This window comes from Felis catus, chromosome A1, assembly GCF_018350175.1.
Source record: "Felis catus isolate Fca126 chromosome A1, F.catus_Fca126_mat1.0, whole genome shotgun sequence".
NCBI classification, from domain to species: domain Eukaryota; kingdom Metazoa; phylum Chordata; class Mammalia; order Carnivora; family Felidae; genus Felis; species Felis catus.
In genome coordinates this window covers 128,722,980-128,743,842 of record NC_058368.1, presented here as the reverse complement: position 1 = coordinate 128,743,842, position 20,863 = coordinate 128,722,980, and the positions used below count along the sequence as shown (strand labels likewise).

The 20,863-nt window shown below is 36.0% G+C and overlaps 1 protein-coding gene and 1 non-coding gene across 2 annotated transcripts in view; one reads left to right on the top strand and one right to left on the bottom strand.

Annotated features, from left to right (window-relative positions):
* Positions 1-20,863, bottom strand: part of NDUFAF2 (NADH:ubiquinone oxidoreductase complex assembly factor 2) — a 172,001-nt gene that overhangs the window by 48,284 nt on the left and 102,854 nt on the right. The window lies entirely within an intron of this gene.
* LOC111557011 lies at positions 9,878-10,012 on the top strand. Its single transcript, XR_002736739.1, has one exon. It is a non-coding gene; the product is annotated as a small nucleolar RNA SNORA23 (small nucleolar RNA).

Below are 20,863 nucleotides of genomic sequence, written 5' to 3'. Positions count from 1 at the left end.
TATCTCTGTAATTCAATACAGCTATATTTTTTAAAATAGGCTGGGGGCGCCTGGGTGGCGCAGTCGGTTAAGCGTCCGACTTCAGCCAGGTCACGATCTCGCGGTCCATGAGTTCGAGCCCCGCGTCGGGCTCTGGGCTGATGGCTCAGAGCCTGGAGCCTGTTTCCGATTCTGTGTCTCCCTCTCTCTCTGCCCCTCCCCCGTTCATGCTCTGTCTCTCTCTGTCCCAAAAATAAATAAACGTTGAAAAAAAAATTAAAAAAAAATAGGCTGAAAAAAAAACCCCTAAGAGCAATAGTATCAGCTTGGACTATAAGAATATATCAAGAAAATATACTGTAGGAATTTGGTCTTTAAAAAGTAGAAAACTGATCACTTTAGTTAATTCTTTTTAACGTTTATTTATTATTATTGAGAGACAGAGAGAGACAGAGCATGAGCATGGGAGGGGCAGAGAGAGGAGGAGACACAGAGTCTGAAGCAGGTTCCAGGCTCTGAGCTGTCAGCACAGAGCCCAATGCGGGGCTCAAACCCATGAACCGTCAGATCATGACCTGAGCCGAAGTCGAATGCTTAACTGACTGAGCCACCCAGGCGCCCCTCACTTTAGTTGATATAATTTTCATTACAAAATTGTGAGGTATCCTTATTTAATAGAGAAATTAAATAACTGTCTCAAATTTATACAGTAAGTACTAATGGTAGCATGTGAGTCCAGAGTTGTCCCCATTTCTAGTTCCAAAAGATATCCACATTCTACTAAGCTGCCTCTCAAATTTCAGTAAGCAACAAGCAAAGAACACAAAACTAGGAAGAAAAGGTTGCACTCTTAATTACAAGTCAGAAAATAAGAATTGCTGACCCCATTTTACAGTTTGGGAAACTGAGTTTCAGAAAGATTAAGCAATCTGCCTAAACTCAACAGCCTGGGAATCAACTCCTTGTTAAAATGGCTCTAAAACCTGAGCTCTGTTTACCAGCTACCTTTTATTCAGACCAGCTCCACCAGCCTGCCTTTTGTTATCCAAGCAACAGCACCAGGCAGGAACTGTCCTCCAGACAAACCCAGTACTGTATGGTTATTGGGGTACAATGAGCAACATTCAATTGTTGGCCTTGCAGTAATCCCATATAAGTATTTTTAATATAGTTCCAGTGTTTTATCTTCTCTACTCCTACTTCTGAGTTTCTATCCCTGTTGTTTTTCTCTGTATTCTCTTTATTCTTTTTTTAATTTTTATTTATTTATTTATTTATTTATTTATTTATTTATTTATTTATTTATTTATTTTTACCATTTATACATTTTTGAGAGACAGAGAGAGATAGAGTGTGAGTGGGGGAGGGACAGAGGGAGAAGGAGACACAGAATCCGAAGCAGGCTCCAGGTTCTGAGCTGTTAGCCCAGAGCCCAATGCGGGGCTTGAACTCACAGACCGCAAGATTATGACCTGAGCTGAAGTCAGATACTTAACCAACTGAGCCACCCAGGCGCCCCTGCGTTCTCTTTCTCATTAGCTTCCACTCCTATTTGGTCCATTTCTAGCCCCAAGTTGTACAGATTTTATATTCCTTATTAGGCTTGTAAGGCTGTCAGGAGCAAGATGCATCCATGGGAGATTTATTTTTCTACCGGCTAAGTGCCTCAAAAGAGTAGGTGCTTAATACAGCTGTGGAACGAATACTTCCACTATAAAATATTTCCACTACACAAATATTTGCTGTAATGGGATTTTTACCTGTGTTAGAAAACCCAGCTTAGCAATAGCAAGATTCCTCTGTGCAATCAAGGAAATGAGTGATTTATGGAATTTTCAACTGCCTTCTTATGGTCAAAATAAAAGTTACTTAGCTTTATTTATCGGCATTTTTTTCCCCCAGGATAGAGCTTCTTATAAAATAATTCAACATAAGCCATATACCTCTAAAAGGTTTTAAGCAGTAAATCTTCAGTTTTAAATTAGATTAAAAAGTTAATTAAGAAAAATCAACTGCTAGGGCAGGGGTTGGCTAACTACACAACTTGAGAGTCAAATTCTGTTTGTAACTTGTTTTACATTTTTAAATGGTTGAAAAAAATATCAAAGGAAGAATAATTATTTCATGACACATGAAAATTACATAGAATTCAAATTTCACTGTCAGTAAATAAGGTTCTATTGGCACATAGCCATACTTGTAGAGCCCACAAAGGCTAAAATACTTATCACTTGGCCCTTTAAAGAAAGTTTGCCAACCCCTGTGGTAGGGCAACCAGTAAGTATAAGCCTTATATCAAGAATGATCTACCCTGATTCAAAAACACTTTCATAATATCTAAAATAAAAATCATTATTAACTGTTACACTTTTTACTAATGAAGACCGTGTACTCCAGAGTCTGTGAACATATACTGTTGGCTTTAGATCATGCTGGAAAAGTATCACGGCACAATACATACTTACTACCACCATGAGAAAAACAACTTAAAACAACAAACTGTCTTATCAGTAAGTCCATAAAACAACATTTCCAGTTTTTTGTAAGGTTAAAATAAGAAAAATACTTCAAGTGAATCTAAATAATTTTCAAAAAAATCCCTGAATTAATAGATTGAGTAAACTCTGATACATGTTTTCTAAAGTTTATTTGTTTTGTATAAGTTTATAAAATTCATGCACAGAAGAATGCAGTATAACTCAGATAACGTATTAAGTACTGCCTAGAATAGTTACCCTCATGGGACACACTATTCTCTAAGGAAAGATATAGGACTTCCTTTAGCTTTGTTTTAAATGGCTTAAGGAAAAAGATCTTAGTTTTATCTTGATAAATAAATGCAAGTGCTGATATACATTTGTATAATTCTACAATAACCAGATACTTGAAATTTTCTTGAGATGATGGTTGAGGACCATTTACTGCTATGTATCCAATAAAGGTTACAGCTGGAAATATTCAATGTGATCACTCATTTATATAATCATCCCTAACTTTCCCAATCACTCTACGCAACAAAGGAAATATCCTGCTGAAGGTTGGCAAAGGTTAGGAAGAGGAAGAATAAAAATATGCATTAATATCAAATCATTACATTTCTTTTTTTTTATCCTCATAACAATCTGGAACTGAACCTCGATCCAATTATAAATTATATAATGATTCTGCCATTGCTAATTATATCTGTATGGTGGATTCTGTATCAGTCTTCATTATAATGTAACCATTGTTTGAATAGAATTTAGCAAGATAACTGGAAAGTTTATGTCTTAAGATCCTAGCATTCTTTCATCAGTGTTCATCTGCATTCTCATTAGTATGCATGAAATTTTCATTGAACTTTAATACTCTTATTGGAACATAACACACTATAATAAGCGTAAAAGTGAGCATGCAAATTAAAGTTCCCATTAATCACTAAAAGGGACTAGAAGAAGCAAGCAGGAAAATACTTCGTGAAGCATACATTTTTCAAATTTCTATAAGCACTGGAAACGGCTAATATACTTTTAGAAGCAGTGCCAACAGGGGTTAAGGTAAATGAAACATTTATCACTAGATTCAGGAGGTGATCCTTCAGAACTAAAATTATGGAAAGCTTGTAAGGAGTCTGCATCTAAAAGATACTACATTAGAAATATGTGTTGTTTAATTCGCTCAAGGAGAAGACAACACTATAATAAAGCCTCATCTTTTAAAAAATGATCTTTGCCAGCTCTGGGTGTATATATATTATAAAAATCTATAAAAACAAGAATCCCTACTTTTTAACTGTGAAAATTCTTCAAGTGATATATTATGAAATGAGTCACTTTCTGATTACTGACTCTTGAGCATATCTTAAAGACATTATTAGATTTAATTGGCATATTTAAGTTAAAATTTTGGGGATGCTCAAGCCTATTACTATTCTTTTTCTTTAATCCTCTTTAGTTTGATATAATTTATAAATACAGTGAAACCATTTTAAGTGTGCAATTCCATGAATTCTGAAAAACGTTTACAACCTTTTAACCAGCACCAAAATCAGTATATAGAATGTTTCCATCACTTGCAAGTTTCCTATCTCTGACCACATACAAACACCCACCCTAATCCATCCACAGGTCCCAGGTAGCGATACACTTTCTGTCACTGTTGAGGAGTTCTGCCTTACCTACAGTTTCATATAAATGGAATTTTACAGTATGCACTCTTTTGCATCTAACTTATTTTACTCAACATAATGTTGTTAAAGTTCATCCATGTAACTGTGTGTAGAGAACAAACTCTTAAGGTAGCCTCCACAAACCCCATCTCTTCATGTCCACACCTTTGTATGGCTTCTTCCCCTTGAGTAAAGGCAGGTCCTGTGACGTACTTCTAACTATGATAAGAGGGCAAAGGTGATGGGATGTCTACGAGTGCATGATTATGTCATGTAAGCTTACAGCATCCATTTACTGGAGGCTCTCCCTTGCTGGCTGTAAGAGAAAAGGTGGCACGTTGAAGAATCCTATGTGGCAAGGAACTTTCAGTGACTTCTAGGAGCTTAGGGTGGTCTCTGGCCAGCATCAAGTGTAGAACAATGGATCCTTCCACACTCAAACCTCCAGATGAGAACGCAGCCCTGGATGATACCTATTGACATGGTTTGCAGTCTATGGGAGACCCTAAGTAGAGAACCCATCTAGGCTTGGACTCAAGACCACAGGAACCGGGCGATGATAAATATGTAGTGTTTTTAGCTAAGTTTGTGGTAATACTGATGCAGAGTAATAAAAAATAAATACAGCAAGCACAGCAGCAGTTCATTCTTTTTATTCCTGTGTCGTATTCCACTATATAGAAAATGACAATGTGTTTATCCACTGATTTTTGTTGGGTGTTTGGGGAACTTTCAATTTGGGCTTTTATGAATAAAGCTGCTATGAAAACTTTCAGTAAGTTTTTGGGTAGACTACGTTTTTATATCTCTGGGTTAATACCCAGCAGATTTCCAGGTTATAGTGTAAGAGTGTGTTTAAGTTTATAAAGAATAAGCTATTTCCCAAAGCAGATGTACCATTTACACATTGGCCAAACATTTATGTACATTTCAGGTGCTTTACATCCTCATTAACACTTTGTATTGTTAATCTTTTAAATTCTAGTGAGTCAGTGGTATGTAGTGGTACTTCACTATGGTTTTAATTTGTATTCCTTGATAACTAATGATGTTACATATCTTCTTTTTAACTTCTGATGCTAGTCCTATTATTGGGTTGTGAGAGTTCTTTACATATTCTGGATACAAGTTTTATGTCACATATGTATCACAAATTTTCTCTTCATCCATCTTTTCATTCGTTCAGAGTTATCTGTTAAAAAAGAGGGTTTAAAATTTTTTGATGAAGTCCAACTTATCAAATTTTTTCTTTTATATTTGGTGTCCTATATAATTCTTTGACTATGCCATGATAGAAAGATTTAGTCCAATGTTTTCTTCTAAAAGCTTTAACTTTCACATTTAGGTCTGTGATCAATTTCAATTTAAGTTTTAGATTTAATATGAGGTAAAGATCAAAGTTTATTTTTTTTCATATGGAAATCCAACTATTTAACAGTAGTTGAAAAGAATTTCCTTTTCCCATTGAAAACTCAAATGACCATATAAATGTAGGGACACTTCTGGACTCTCAGTTTGATTCCATTAATTTTATATCTATCATTATAGTGGTATTAAACTGTCTTGAAAAATGTAGCTTTTTAAAGTTAAATCCTCCAACCCTGTTCTTTTTAAAAAGTGTTTTAGGCAGTATGGAGATTCCTCAAAAAGTTAAAAATGGAACTACCCCATGATCCAACAATTGCACTACTAGGTATTTACCCAAAGGATATAAAAATATTGACCCAAAGGAATACACACACCCCAATGTTTTCAGCAGCATTATCAATAATTGACACAATTCTCAGCCATCAAAAAGAATGAAATGTTGCCATTTGCAAGGATATGGATGGAACTAGAGCATTATGCTAAGCAAAATAAGAGAAAGAAAAATACCATATGATTTCACTCATTTGTGGAAATTTAAGAAACAAAACAAATGAACATAGGGAAAAAAGAGAGGCAATCAAGAAAGAGTCTTAACTATAGAGAACAAACTGGTTACGGGGCGGGGGGAGGTGGGCCGGGGGAGGAGTTACATAGGTGATGAGGATTAAGGAGGGCACTTGTTGTGATGAGGACTGGGTGTTGTATGTAAGTGATGAATCATTAAATTGTACACCTGAAACTAATATTACATGGTATGTTAACTAACTAGAATTTAAATAAAAATTTGAAAGGAAAAAAAGTGTTTTAGGTATCCTAGATCCTTTTACATTTTAATACAAAATTTAGGATCAGCATGTTAATTTTTTGTTTTAATTTTTTTTTAACGTTTATTTATTTTTTAGACAGAGAGACAGAGCATGAATGAGGGGGGGGTCAGAGAGAGGGAGACACACAATCTGAAACAGGCTCCAGGCTCTGAGCTGTCAGCACAGAGCCCGACGTAGGGCTTGAACTCACGGACCACGAAATCATGACCTGAGCCGAAGTCGGCCGCTTAGCCGACTGAGGCATCCAGGCGCCCCTCAGCATGTTAATTTTAAAAAGAAAAATTTACTAGTATCTTGACTTGGGATGCACTAAATGTACAGATCAAATTTAGCCAAATAAAATCTTTTAACTATTGACTTCGGAACCACAAAAAATGTGTATCTCTCCACTTATTTAGGTTTCCTTTCTCTTAGGAATATTTTACATTTTTCCATGTACAGGTTGTAGAGACATATTTTTGTAACTTTATCCCTAAATACTTCATGTTTTTAATGGCATTTTAAGTGACAGAATCAAAAAATTCATTTAGCAATTGTTTGGTAATAAAATGTAGATAGATAAGTGGTCTTAACATATTGCCCTTATATCTTGAAAACTTACTAAATTCATTATTTTATAGATTTTTTGAGGTTTTCTTTATGCTCAATTATGTCATCTGTGAAGAGGCTTTTACTTTGTCATTTCCTATCTGAACTCATTTTATTTCTTTTTCTAGCCTTATTGCACTTACTTGAATTTTCCAGGATAATATAAAATAAAAAGTGAGGATACCCTTGTTTTGTTCCAAATTTTGGACAGTGTTCTTTTACTATTGAATATGAGGTTGGTTACTTGTAAGTGCTTTTTCCTCTTAATATGCTTTATTAGGTTGAGGAACTTCCCAGTTCACGTGTGTAGAGAGTTTTTAATCATGAATGTATGGTGAATTTTGTCAAATATTTTTTCTGTACTAACATGAACTTATGATTTTTCTTCTTTGTTAAAAGTTGAATATAAATGCAAATGAAATGCATAGTGAGATACCATCTCATACCTGGTTAGGACGGCTATTATCAAAAGACAAAGAATAGAGGTGCCTGGGTGGCTCAGTCAGGGGAGGGTCTCTTGATTTCAGCTCAAGTCGTGGTCACAGGACTGTGGACTTGAGCCTCACGTCTGGCTCTGTGCTAAGTGGGAAGCCTGCTTAGGATTCTTTCTCTCCCTCTCTCTGCCCCTCCCCTGCTCTCTCTCTCTCAAGTAAATAAATAAGCAAATGAATGAATGAATGAATAAATAAATAGTTTTAACAAAAAAGACAAAGGATAATAAGTGTTGGTAAGGATGTGGAGAAAAGAAAACCCTATGTACTGCTCGGTGGGAATGTAAACTGATACAGCCAGTATGGAAAATAGTATGGAGTTACCTCAAAAAATTAAAACTAGAACTACCATATGATCCAGAAATCCCTCTTCTGGATACATATCCAAAGGAAATGAAATCATTATTTTGAAGAGATATCTGTGCTCCCATGTTCTCTGCAGCATTATTGGCAATAGCCAAGATATGGAAACAACTTTAATGTCCATTGATGGAAGAATGGTATGTGTGTGTGTGTGTGTGTGTGTGTGTGTGTGTGTGTGTGTGTGTGTATTTACAATGGAATATATTATTCAGTCTTAAAAGAAGAATGTCCTGCCATCTTTGACAATATCAGATGAATCTGGAAGACATGATAAATGAAATAAGCTAGATATGGAAAGAAAAATACTGCATGATCTCATTTTTATGTGGAATGTAGGTGGCTACCAGGGGTGGGAGATGGGGGAAATGGGGCGATGTTGATCTTTAAATGTTAAACCAACTTATATTACTGGGATAAATTCCACATCATTATGGCATATTGCCCTTTTTTATATACTGCTGGATGCAGTCTGCTAATATTTTGTTAATGATTTCTGCATCTATGATTATGTCAGATATTATAGCATTCTTTTCTTTATTGTCTCTGACAAGAGTTGGTATCAGGGTAAACCTGGCCTCACACAATGAGTAGATAAGTAAGTATTCCCACCTCCAAAATTTTTGGCAAGAGTTTATGACCTATCAAGGTGAATAAAATGAAAAAAAATGAATTCTACAATTTCTCAGGGTAATGTTCTATAATTGTCAACTAGGTTACACTGTTTGATACACATAGTTGTCTTCTACATAATTCTTACAATTTCAACCTTTTACATGGAGATTTTAGACCATTGATGTTTACCACAATTATTTACATAATTAGGTTTAAATCTACAGGTATTTGTACAGCCATGTTCACAGCAGCATTACTCAATAGCCCAAAGGTGGAAATAATCCAGAGATCCATCGATGGATGAACAAATGAACAAAGTCTGGTATATGGAGAAAATGGAATGTTATTCACCTTGAGAAAGGAATGAAATTCTGATAGATGCTAAAGCATAAATAAACCTTGAAGACATTATACTAAGTGAAATAAGCCAGACTCAAAACAACAAATACTGTATGATTCCATTTATATGAGATACCTAGAGTAGTCAAATTCATAGACACAGAAAGTAGAATGGTGGTTGTCAGGCATGGTGGAGGGGGGAGGAGGGAATGGGAACTCACTGTGTCATGGGTAAAGACCTTCAGTTTAGGAAGATGAAAAGTTCTGGAGATGGTGTTGACAATGACAACAGTGTCAATGTGCCTAAAGCCACTGAGCTATGTGCTTAAAAATGGCAAAAATGGAACTTTTTATGTCATGTATCTTTTATCACAATAAAAAAGCCAGAGATAATAAAAAGAAAATCAATGTAATCAACTATGTTAATAGAATGAAGAATAACAATAAAATTCAAGCCAATAAATGCAGAAAAAAAGAGAAAATCCAACATCAATCATAATAAAAACTTCCAGCAATCTAGGAAGAAAAGAGAGTTTTCTTGATCTGATGGAAAGCATCTACATAAAAATTTCTGGCTAACATTAAATTTAATAGCGAGAAACTGAATGCTTTCCCTCTAAGATTAAGAAAAAGGCAAGACTGTTCATTTTCACTATTTTTTTACTTACGTTTTGAAATGTTTATTTATTTATTTGGAGACAGAGAAATAGAGAGCAAGCAGGGGAGGGACAGAGAGAGCGTGAGAGAGAATCCCAAGCAGGCTCTACACTGTCAGCACAGAGCCAGATGTGGGGCTCAAACTCATGAATCATGAGATCATGACTTGAGCTGACACCAAGAGTTGGATGCTTAACTGAATGAACCACCCAGGCGTTCCCACTTTCAGTATTTCTAATCATCAATGTCATGGAGGTCCTTGTCAGGAAAGGAAGGCAAGAAAAAAATACATTAGAATAGAGTAAATAGAAAGAATACAAATTGTTTATGTAGACGATCCCCCAAATATAAACTAAAATAAATGAGTTTAGCAAAGTTGGGTAAAGTACATACATAGTTGATATACAAAAATCAATTGTATTTCTATGTATTATCAATGAATAATGTGAAGTTGAAATAAAAAACAATTAGCAATAGCCCCTAAAAATTAACATTTAGGAACAGCTGCTATAATGTGTGTAGCTTTCATCTGTGTCTGATGGCAGTGTCTGTCTGTGCTTTGTATCCAGATCTTGCTATTCCCATAAACACATAGCCAAAGAGTAAGCTGGAATCCTAGTACAATATCATTTTATTTGAATTGAGTTGATTTCCTGTGTGCTTTAATGAATAAATGCTAAGCTTTCTAGTATTAAAAAAGGAGCACTTAGGTTTTATTTTAATAAAATATGTGCAAGATCTATAAGCTAAAAACTACAGATGACACAATGAAGGAAGACCTAAGGAGAGAATATGCTGTGTTCATAGAAGGCTCAATCCTCTCCAAACTGATCTATAAATTCAATGCATTCCCAGTAAAAATTCTGGAAGGATTTTTGGGTAGCAATTGATAAGTTGATACTAAAAGTCATATATACTCACAAAAGGGTCCAAGGTATCCAAAACAATGTATCCAAAACAATTTTGAAAAAGAGGTTGGAGAATTCAACTTACCTATTTCAACACTTACTACAAAGTCTCAGTAATCAAGTCAGTGTGGCATTGAGAAATGGACAGACATAGATCCATGGACAGAATAGAGAAGACAGAAATAGACCACACCTATATAGAAACCTATTTTTGACATAGGTGCAAAAACAGTGAGAAAAGGATGGCCATTTCAAAAATAGTTCTGGGAGAGTAATCAAAATCATAAAGTCAGAGTATAATGATGGTTGCCAGGGGCTGGGTAAGGTTAAGGAAGAATGGGAGAATTATTGCTTAATGGTATAGAGTTGGTTTTATGAGACGAAAAGATATGAAGATAGATGTTAGTAGTGGCTACACAGTAAGGTCAATGTATTTAATATCATTGAACTGTACACTTAAAAATGGGTAAGATGGTATATTTTATGCTATGTGCATTTTAACACGATAAAAAATAATACTGGAAAAAAGTGGATATCCATATAAATGAAATTGTATTTATACCATTCACAAAAAATAGATTCAAAATGATCACTGATGTAGATATAAAGCCCCAAACCATAAAATTTTAGGAGAAACCACAGGAGAAAATATTCATGACCTTGGGTTAAGCAAAATTTTCTTGTAACACCAAAATGATGATACATAAAAGAAAAAAAATGATGAATTGACTTCATTACAATTATGAATGTGTGCTCTCTAAGGGGCACTGTCAAAAGAATTGAAAAACAAGTCACAGACTGGGAAAAAATATTTGCAAATCACATATATGCAGAATTGTATTGAGCATATGTAAGGAACCCTCCAAGGTAAACAATTAGAAAAAAAACCCAACCAAATAAAAAATTTGTCGGCAAAAAGATACGAACATACGCTATAGCAAGGAAGATATACAGATGGCAAATATCATGAAAGATGATTAGCATGACCAGTCACTAGAGAAATAAAAATTAAAACCACAGTGAGACACTACAACACAAATCTAGTAACACTGACAACACTAAAGGCTAGGGAAGATGAGGAGCCTCTGTAGCTTTTCACGTAGTATTAAGGGGAAAGCTAAATGGTATAGACGTTAAAAACCAGTTTAGCAGCTTAAGTTGAATTTATTCTTACCACATGACTTAGAAATGCCACCTGAATGAAATGATTACCTGAATGAAATGAAAATTCATTTTCAAATATTTATACTTAAATAGGAATATTAATTTATATAGTGGTTCCGCTTATAATTGCTGTAAAGTGTAAACAACCCAAATGTCCTGCAGCTGGTGAATGGGTAAGTTGGTATATCAATATGATAAAATTCTACTCAGCAATAATAAGGAATAAACTGCTGATTCATGTAAATATATAAATGGATTTCAAATGCATTAAGCGAATTGAAAGAAAGCAGCCTTCTGCTTCTAGCCAAGATGGAACAAGAGAAACAAATTACATGAAACAACAATTTTCAAAACAGTGGACATCAAGTAATGAAATACAGTGATCTCTTCAGAATGTTAAAAAACAAACAAACAAACAAACAAACAAACAAACAAACAAACGTTACCCTTACAATTGCCTCACTTACTCCTTTGAGAGTTTCCAGGCTGTTGCATGGGGAGGGGATCCTGCTAAAATCCACAATACTACTTATGTTATGGAAATGGAGCTGGGAGTCTAGGGAGACCAAAGTGACTAAAATTCACAGGATAGACTATCAGACAGGAGACAGCTTCAAAGAGAGCAAACTCTGGAGACTGGTGGGGGGGCCGCTATCAAGTATTCAGCAGAGCACTAATGAGTTCAGGTGAGTGAAAAACTTCTAAGACCAGGAAAAGAACCACCTGAAAAGATCAGAAGGAACAGTATTAATATTTTACACAGGAGCAAGAGTGATGTTAATTTCCACCACCCAGAGTGGAAAACCTCATGATTGACAGGGCAGAGGAGAGTGCTCAGCAACAACTTGCATCAACAATACAGAATTATAGTTCTAGATTAAATTCCATTCCAGTCCTACCTAACAAATCTTGAAAGATTATCCCTGAAAGGATCAAACTGTTTCCAAGTAACTTAACTGTGTCTCAGAACAAAGCTCAATAATATAGATAGGAATATAAAAATATCTAGTATTCAACTAGGCAAAAATTTAAAATGCCTGACATCCAATCAGAAACTGCAAAGCAAACAAAGAAGCAGAAAAATACTTCCCATAATGAAGAGAAAAAAAAAAACAACTAACCAACTAAAAACAGACACAGATGGTAGAATTAGCAGACAAGAACATTAAAACAGTTATAACTGTACTCCATATGTTCAAAAAGAGAGAGGACAGATTGAAGAGGTTAAGTAGAAACATGGAGGATATAAAACAGACCCTTATCAAACTTGTTCAGACGAAAACTACAATGCCTGAAACGAGGAATACTCTGGATGGATTGGTAGGAATTTGACACCGTAAAAGAAAAGATCAGTGAACTTGAAGGTACAATAAGAGAAACCATACAAAATAAAACTCAAAGAGTAAAAGCCTCCGCAAATGAACAGAGCATTTGTGAACTGTGAGACAACTTCAAATAGCCTAATATTGTAAGTGGAGTTCCCAAAAGGAAGGATGGAAAGAGACTCAAAGAAAAGTATTTGAAGAAATAATTGCCGAAATTTTTCTAAATTTAAAGGAAACTATAAATCCATAAGGCTAAGAAGCTCACGAAACTTCAAGCACAAAAGAGACTATATGATGGCACATCATAATCAAATGGCTGAAAACCAGTTTAAAAAAGAGTAACTTGGAAACAACCAGAAGAAAAAAAAATAGATGTTACATACAAAGGGATAAAGAAAAGCAGGACAACAGATTTCTTGACAAAAAAAGCATGTAAAGTAGCTTTAAACTACTGAAAGGAAAAAAAAACCCTATCAACCTAGAACATTAGAACCAGAGAAATATCTTTTTTTTTATATATTTTATTTTTTAAGTAATCTCTACACCCAACATGGGGCTCGAACTCACGACCCCAAGATCAAGAGTCACATACTCCACCAACTGAGTCAGCCAGGTGCCCCACCAGAGAAATACCTTTAAAAATATATTTCAGACATATGAAAGCTGAGAGAATTTAATGCCAGTAGACTTACATATAAAGAAATGTTAAAGGAAGGCATAGATACTAAAGGAAAATGATTGCAGATAGAAATCGGGATCTACAAAAAAGGAATAAAGAGCATTAGAAATGGTAAAAATATGAATTAAATATGTCATATTTTTCTTTTGATTAAGTCTATCTAAATGTTAGTTCACTATTTAAATAAAAATAATGATGTAGTGTGCAGTTTCTAACATGTAGAACTGAAATATATGACAAAAACAGAAATCTTGGAAGGGAGAAATGGCAGTACACCTTCGTAAGGTTCTTATACTCTATATGAAGTGCGAACATCATATAAAGATAGATATGGTCAAGATATGGTCTACAAAACCAAAAGCAGACATGCAAGTAACAAAACAGAGATACAGTTGATAACCCACAGTAGGAAATGAAATTCAATCATAAACATACTCAATACTAATATATTATTTTGCTGTTTAGTTTCAGGGCTGCGAGAGCCAAGTAAAGTGTCAAAGATTCAGTGGCAATTAAACAATAGGAATTTATTTTTATTTTTTCACAATTCTGGAAGGTAGAAGTCTAAGATCAAGGTGTTAGCAAGGTCAGTTTCTTCTGAGGTTTCTCCCCTCAGCTTACAGATGGCTGTATTTTCCCTGTGTCTTCACATGTTATTCCCTCTGTATATATATGTGTCCTAATCCCCTCTTCTTATAAGGATGCCAGTCATATTGGATTAAGACCCATCCTAAAAACCTTACTTTAACTTAACTACCTCTTTGAAGACCCTATCTCCAAATGCAGTATTCAAATATAGTCTGAGGTGCTGGGGTTAAGGCTTCAACATAGAATTTGGAGGGACACAATTCAGCCATAACAGCTAGGAATGACAGATGTGACATCACTATAGACTGTAAAGATATTAAAAGGATGATAAGGACATATTATGGTCAGTTTTATGCAAAACATTTGGAAACTTAGATGAAATGGACAGACCCTTTAAAAGAAACAAGCTACCAAAGGTCATTCAAGAAGATACAGACACCCTGACTATCCTGAATATAATAAATTTAATTTGTAGTTGAAAAGTCCAGGCCCCGATGGCTTCAATAGCAAAGTCTATCAAATATTTTTAAAAGTAATTTTAACTCAAGGCACCTGGGTGGCTTAGTCACTTAAGGGTCCGACTTTGGCTCAGGTCATGATCTCACAGTTCATAGGTCTGAGTCCTGCATCAGGCCCTGTGCTGACAGCTCAGAGACTGAAGCCTGCTTCAGATTCTGTATCTCTCTCTTTCTTCTCCTCCCCCACTTACATGTGCACTCTCTCTCTCTCTCAAAAATAAACCTTAAAAAAAATTTAAAATAATTTTAACTTTACATAAAGTTTTGCAGGATATTGAAGAAGGAATATATCCAAACTAATTTCATGAGACCAGCATTATCCTGACACCAAAACCAAGCAATGATGTTACAAGAAAAAAAAAATTACTAACCAATATCCCTCAAGAACCCTGATATAAAAACATTAAACAGAAGTTTAGATAAACCAATCAACAATGTATAAAAAGAATACTATATCAGGAACAAGGAAAGAATGTCCATTCTCATTCCTTCTAATCAACAGTATACTGGAAATCCTAGTCAGTGCAAGCAGATAAGATTTAAAAAATGAAAGGCATCCAGGTTGGAAAGAAAGAAAAAATGTCTTTAATCATAGACAACATGATCTTCTAGGTATAAAATCTGATTAAATTGACAAAAAAGCTATTATAACTAATAACTGAGCTTAGAAAAGTCATAGAATATAAGATCAATATACAAATACCAATTGCATATTTATATAATAATAATGATGAACAATCAAAAATTGACATTAAAAAATTATCATTTAGAAATTAAAGAAGGCCCAAATTAAATAAAGAGAAATATAATGTTCAGGGGTCAGAAGTTCTTTGCAAAGTGATCTATAGGTTCAGCACAATCCCAACCAACATCCTAGGAGGAATTTTTGCAAAAATTACCAAGATCATTTTAAAATGCATTTGAAAATGCAAAGGACATAGGATAGCCAAAACATCTTCAAAAAAAGAATAATTAGGTTGTAAGACTAACATTACCTGATATCAAGAACTATAAAGCTACAGTTATCAAGGAAATAAGGCCCTCTGTCAAAGAGCCAGGAAAGATGAAGCCAGGCAATACCCATTTGAGTGAGTGTGGAAGTAGATCCTCTAGGGCCTGACAATAACTATGTGAATGAGCTTCCAAGTGGATGATTCCTGAGAGGAGTCTTGAGATGACTGCAGCCCAGGCCAACACACTGACTGCAGCCTTGTGAGACACATTGAGCCAGAAGATCCATGTAAGCCATGCCTAGAATCCTGATCCACAGAAACTGTGAGATAATACATGCTTGTTATTTTAGATCTTTGACTTTTGGGGTAATTTGTTATGCAGCAGTGGATCACTAATACATATAGCTATCCTATCACCTGATGAAGACCACCAAGAACTGTCAGTAATTCCCAGCCAAACAATTTGGTTCAACAGTAGGTCCAGATGCTGGGCTGGGGCATAAGTTGATTAGAAACACTTCTAGAGTCATATAATCATAGAACACCAGACATATATAGAGCCTTTTAATTTTACAGATGAAAAACACAGAGGTAATATGATTTGCCCCAAATGATTAAGGACCTAGGTCTTCTGATGCTGGGATGAGGATAAATTATGTCCTGGCCATTATTTTATGAAGCTCATTTTGAAAGTGTTTGGTGGGGAATTCCTGTAACCTAAGAAAGCATGCTAAACAATTATTAATAATACTAAAGCAATACAAGTGCATATCACATACCAAGATGTTCATTATTAATTGTGTTAATTAGACAGGTTTAGTCTAATGTATCTAAAAAGTAATTTTTTACCTAACCTTATTATGAGGTTTTATTCTTATATTTTAAGAAATATGTCTGATAAGTAAAGTTTAACTTTCTACCAGAAAGAAATGCTGGATCAGGGCCTTTCTGTCTCTTCCCACTACTTGGCATGTATTTTAGGGTCCTCATCAATGTTTATTACTGTCAATATCAAACAAGCTTAAAGCTACCAAAAACAACCACACACACACACACACACACACACACACACACACACACACACACAAGAAACAAAACTAGAAGCTAAAATGTCATCTGAATTATGGGGATAGAGATTTTGAGAGGCTCTATGTAAGAACTATCCATTAAGCCATGGATGAAACTCAAAAGCTTCCCTGAGACTGTAAGACTGTTGGACAGCTAGCACTATACTATCTCCCATAACTAAAACTTTGTCTAAGTGCTCCATACATTTGGAACTAATTGCTCTGGTGTGCTGTTGTGTGTGTTTCTTTTCAAAATGGACTATTTATAGCAAGTCAGCAGAACTCCCCAATATCTCTTCCTTATGTACTTTCAATTTAAAATTCATTCATTCAACAGATATTGATTGAGCTTGCACTTATTTTATGTTAAGTGTTGAGCAAGGCCCTAAGACTACAATGATGAACACAGTAAGAACTGTAACCTAAAGTGTCTTTTAGTCTGGGGGGAGGAGGTAGATGAGGTAACATGGAAAAATCTACAGTGGTTTAAGTTTAATGTTTGGGAAGCCATAAAGTGAGATTGGGGGAGGGGGAAGCATGCCACATAGCACTAGGAGGTGAGAGGTGGGGTCAGAAAGGAGTTCCAAAGGAACTCAATGTGTGCTCTAAAACTCAGAGTAAGTAAGAATTAGCCAGGTTATTAATGAGGTAGGCAATATAGTACGCAATAGTATGCATAGTATGCAATGAGGTAGGCAATATAGTATGAAGAGTAAAGATTTAGGGACAGATATTTTGGTTTAAAATCTTGGTTGCAGCTGCTGTTTGTACTTAGGAAGTTATTTAACCATTCTGTGCTTCATCTGGAGGAATCAAAAGGGAATTTACACAAATTCTCACCATCACATCTATGTGCCCATCTGTATCTATGGCTGTATACTCTACTTTCTTGCTATTACAACTGATGAACTTTCCATGCTCTTGTCAAAGGCCAATTCTTTCACATATGTACTAGACTCCATCTCACCTCAAGGTCACTCTCTCTTGCATTATTAATGCTTCCTTTTTGGTTGGTTCTTCCCCATCATTATTTAAAAATCTGGTTACTTCTCTGAATAGCCAAAACAATCCCGAAAAAGAAACCTAAGGCTGGAGGCATCATAATGCTGGACTTCAAGATGTATTACAAAGCTGTAATCATCAAGACAGTATGGTACTGGCACAAGAACAGACACTCAGATCAATGGAACAGAATACAGAACCCAGAAATGGACTCACAAATGTACGGCCAATTAATCTTTGACAAAGTAGGAAAGAATATCCAATGAAAAAAGACAGTCTCTTCAGCAAATGGTGTTGGGAAAACTGGACAGCAACATGCAGAAGAATGAACCTGGACCACTTTCTTATACCATACACAAAAATAAACTCAAAATGGATGACAGATCTAAATGTAAGACAGGAAGCCATCAAAATCCTAGAGGAGAGGGATGCCTGGGTGGCTTAGTCAGTTCAGTGTCTGACTTCCGCTCAGGTCATGATCTCATGGTTTGTGAGTTCAAGCCCCACATCAGGCTCTGTACTGACAACTCAGAGCCTGCAGCCTGATTCAGATTCTGTGTCTCCTCTCTCAGCCCCTTCCCAGCTCACATATTCTCTCTCTCTCACTTTCTCTCTCTCTCTCTCTCTCTCTCTCTCTCTCTCTCTCTCTCTCTCAAAAATAAACATAAAAACAAAATCCTAGAGGAGAAAACGGGTAACAACCTCTTTGACTTCCACCACAGCAACTTCTTACTTGACATGTCTCCAGAGTCAAGGGAAACCAAAGCAAAAATGAACTATTGGGACTTCATCAAGATAAAAAGCTTCTGCACCATGAAGGAAACAATCAGCAAAACTAAAAGGCAGTGCTTAAGGAATGAGAGAAGATATCTGCAAATGACCTTATCTGATAAAGGGTTAGTATCCAAAATCTATAAAGAACTTACCAAACTCAAATAATCCAGTGAAGAAATGGGCAAAATACATGATCAGACACTTTTTTGAAAGAAGACATTCAGATGGCTCACAGACACATAAAAAGATGCTCAACATCACTTATCATCAGGGAAATACAAATTAAAACCACAATGAGATACCACCTCACGCCTGTCAGAATGGCTAAAATTAACAATTCAGGCAACAACAGATGTTGGCAAGGATGTGGAGAAAGAGGAACCCTTTTGCACCACTGGTGGGAATGCAAACTGGTGCAACCACTCTGGAAAACAGTATGGAACTTCCTCAAAAAATTAAAAATAGAACTACCCTCCACCCCAGCAATTGCACTACTAGGTGTTTATCCAAAGGATAAAGGAGTGCTGTTTCAAAGGGACACATGCACTCCAATCTTTATAGTAGTGCTATCAACAACAGCCCAAAGTATAGACAGAGCCCAAATATTCATCGACTGATGAATGAATAAAGAAGATGTGGTACACACACACACACACACACACACACACACACACACACACACATGAGTATTACTTGGCAGTCAAAAATAAAACCTTGCCATTTGCAACAATGTTGATGGAACTAGAGATTATTATGCTAAGTGAAATAAGTCCATCAGAGAAAGACAAATACCATATGATTTCACTCATATGTGGAATTTAAGAAACAAAACAGATAAACATAAGGGAAGGGAAGCAAAAATAATATAAAGACAGACATGGAGAAAAACCATAAGAGACTCTTAAATACAGAGAACCAACTGAAGGTTACTGGCAGAGTATTGGGTGATTGGGTGGGGAGAGGGGCTAAAAGGGTGAGGAGCATTAAGGAGGACACCTGTTGGGATGAGCACTAGGTGTTATATGTAAGTGATGAATCACTAAATTCTATTCTTAGAAAAAAATAATTTGGTTACTTCTCCTATCTTTAAAACACAACAAAACATAGGGACATCTGGGTGGCTCAGGCAGTTAAGCGTCTGAACTAGGCTCAGGTCATGATCTCACAATACCTGAGTGGAAGCCTCTCACATCGGGCTCTCTGCTGTCAGCGTGGAGTCCATTTTGGATACTCTGTCCCCTCTCTCTCTGTCCCTCCCCCACTTGCATTGGCTCTCTCTCTCTCAAAAAGAAATAAACATCAAAAAAATTTTAAACAATAAAACATAAAATTGCTCTCTTTCCTTTCCCACCCAGTGTCTGCTTCAATACTCATTCCCTTTTACACACAAATTCCTCAGAAGCATTGTCTATACTCATTCCCTCCAAATATTCTTTTGCTATCCTTTCTTTATCAGGCTTTTGTTCCTAACACCCTACACACTATTTTTTGGCAGGATCATGGAGTCCTTTGTTCCTAAAGCAAAGAATTAATTCTCAAGCTTCATTTAATGGTTGAAGCATTAAATGGTTGAACCATCCTCCTTGAAAATTAGCTTCCAGCACATGAAACTTTTCTTCTCCTTCTCCTTCTCCTCCTCCTCCTCCTCCTCCTCCTCCTCCTTATTCTTCTTTCTCCTTTTCTGGCTACTTCTTTCTTGTCTTCACTGTCTCTAAACCCTGGAGCAGTCGACAGGACAGTCTCTGAACGTCTCATCTTCTCTTTACACTTATTCTCTTTGTGAACTCATCCAGTCTCCCAACGCTAAACACCATTTATTAGCTGTCAACTCCCAAATTTTATCTCTAGCCCAAAATTTTCCACTAAATTCTTGGCTTATATACAACTTACTATCTTTCCTTCGATGTCTAATAGATATCTCAAACTTAACATTTCCAAAATTGATCTCATTCCCCCTGCCCCAACTTGCTCCTCCCACAGGATTGCCCTCAGAGTCAACAGCATAGAAAAACAGTCCATTTTTCCAGGTGAGGCCAAGAGCTTAAAAGGCATCACTGACTGCTCTCCTTTCTCTTACATTCCATATCCAATCTATCAGCAAATCCCACTGGGTCTGCTTTTACAAGACCCAGAATGCGACTACTTCTTCCCACTCCCACCCCTACTCTGGTTCAAGTCACAGTTACTCCTTGCCTAAATTATTAGGAGCCTCCTGTCTCCATGTTTTGCCTGTGCCCTCTTAAGTCTCTGCAGTGCAGCAGCCAGAGTGATGCTGTTAAATATAACAAAGCATATGACTACTCTTTTCAAAACCTTCCATGGCATTCAATCTCACTCAGAGTAAAAGCCAAGGTCCTTAAATTATCTATAAGGTCCTACAAGACTGGGTATACTCTTACTTTTCTAACTTCATATATTAATTTCCCTCTGGTTCTGTTCCAATCACACTGGCTTCCTTGCTTTTCATTAAACATCTGAGCATGCTCCTGCCTCAGGGCTTTTGCACTCACTCTC